This window comes from Brachyhypopomus gauderio, chromosome 9 (assembly GCF_052324685.1).
Source record: "Brachyhypopomus gauderio isolate BG-103 chromosome 9, BGAUD_0.2, whole genome shotgun sequence".
NCBI classification, from domain to species: Eukaryota; Metazoa; Chordata; class Actinopteri; order Gymnotiformes; family Hypopomidae; genus Brachyhypopomus; species Brachyhypopomus gauderio.
In genome coordinates this window covers 7,486,011-7,488,510 of record NC_135219.1, presented here as the reverse complement: position 1 = coordinate 7,488,510, position 2,500 = coordinate 7,486,011, and positions in this window count along the sequence as shown.

The following is a 2,500-nucleotide window of genomic DNA, read 5'->3' as shown; positions in this document are numbered from 1 at the left end:
CCTATTCGCAATTCTGAAATACAGAGGCAGAGGCTGAACGAAATAATGCTCAGTTCAAACTAACAGCTGACGAATTGAAAGCATTTGTGGGTCTCGTTTATTTGAGAGGTATAACAGCCGGTAAAAGCATGAAACTTGATGAATACTGGTCTGCTGACTTAGGAAATCCCATTTTCAAAGAGACAATGTCTAGACAGACATTCAGAGATATCATGCGCTATCTGCGCTTTGATGACAAGAGCACAAGGGCTGCCCACCTTGCGACTGATAAATTTGCTATGATCTCGGAGATATTTGATAAATTTGTGAAAAACAGTATTGCTTCTTACACGCCCGGTGAGAACATAACTGTTGATGAGCAACTGTTCCCAACTAAAGCTCGCTGTCGTTTCACTCAGTACATGGCCAATAAACCCGATACATTTGGGATTAAGTTCTGGGTGGCCGCTGATGTTGAAACAAAATATATGTTGAACGCCATTCCCTATCTAGGAAAAGATGAAAGCAGGCCGGCTGGTCAACGGTTGTCTGAAAATATTGTGTTGCGTTTGATGGAGCCTTTCACGGGTAAAGGAAGAAATGTAACGACTGACAATTTCTTCACTTCATTGGCACTTGCAAACACCCTTTTGGCGAACAAAACCACTATTGTTGGTACGATGAATAAAATGAGACGTGAGATGCCCCCATGTACACAGGCACAGTCTGAAAGATTTTCCACCAAGGTGTTGCGGGCTGGAAAAATAACTCTAACGATTTACCAGGCAAAACCTAAAAAAAATGTATACATCCTGAGCTCAATGCATCAGACAGTTTCAATTGATAATGGCGCAAAGAAACTGCCTGAAACTGTTTCATATTACAACACGACTAAATGTGGCGTTGATGTTATGGATCAAATGGCACGACTGTATTCGGTGAAGGGAGGCACCCGTCGTTGGCCTGTCGTGGTTTTCTACAACCTCCTAGACCTGGCTGCAATAAATGCACATATATTGTTCAAACAGTGCATGAACGTTAACCTGAGCAGACGAAGGTTTATTCTCGAGTTGGTAAAGGAGCTGTGTGCACAGCAGAAAATGGCGAAAGCGGCTAGGGCAGTGGCACAAAAGCGAATTTTACCTGAAGCTCCTTGCCCGCCCTCAAAAAGAAAACAATGCCAAGTCGGCAGATGTTCAGGGAACAAAACGTATGACATCTGCCAGACATGTAAGCGACTGGTCTGTGGCAAATGTGCAAAGACTGCACCTAAGCTGTGTTTTGAATGTTGAGTTGTGTGAAGCTGACACACAAATCAAAACAAAGGGAACTTAATTTGAGGTGGTGAACGAAACTTATACAATATACGCTAAAGAGAGACGGGATGCACCCGTTGTTGGCCTGTAGCTGTGTTCTACAACCTCCAAAACCTGGCTGTAATTAATAAATATTGTTCAAACAGTGCATGAACATTAACCACAGCGGTGGAGGTTTATTCTCAAGTTCACAATTCACTACATAAATGGAACTTAATTTGAGGTGGTGAACGAAACTTATGCAATATACGCTAAAGAGAGACGGGATGCACCCGTTGTTGGCCTGTAGCTGTGTTCTACAACCTCCAAAACCTGGCTGTAATTAATAAATATTGTTCAAACACTGCATGAACATTAACCACAGCGGTGGAGGTTTATTCTCAAGTTCACAATTCATTACATAAATGTAACTTAATTTGAGGTGGGGAACGAAACTTATGCAATATACGCTAAAGAGAGACGGGATGCACCCGTTGTTGGCCTGTAGCTGTGTTCTACAACCTCCAAAACCTGGCTGTAATTAATAAATATTGTTCAAACAGTGCATGAACATTAACCACAGCGGTGGAGGTTTATTCTCAAGTTCACAATTCACTACATAAATGGAACTTAATTTGAGGTGGTGAACGAAACTTATGCAATATACGCTAAAGAGAGACGGGATGCACCCGTTGTTGGCCTGTAGCTGTGTTCTACAACCTCCAAAACCTGGCTGTAATTAATAAATATTGTTCAAACAGTGCATGAACATTAACCACAGCGGTGGAGGTTTATTCTCAAGTTCACAATTCACTACATAAATGGAACTTAATTTGAGGTGGTGAACGAAACTTATGCAATATACGCTAAAGAGAGACGGGATGCACCCGTTGTTGGCCTGTAGCTGTGTTCTACAACCTCCAAAACCTGGCTGTAATTAATAAATATTGTTCAAACAGTGCATGAACATTAACCACAGCGGTGGAGGTTTATTCTCAAGTTCACAATTCACTACATAAATGGAACTTAATTTGAGGTGGTGAACGAAACTTATGCAATATACGCTAAAGAGAGACGGGATGCACCCGTTGTTGGCCTGTAGCTGTGTTCTACAACCTCCAAAACCTGGCTGTAATTAATAAATATTGTTCAAACAGTGCATGAACATTAACCACAGCGGTGGAGGTTTATTCTCAAGTTCACAATTCACTACATAAATGGAACTT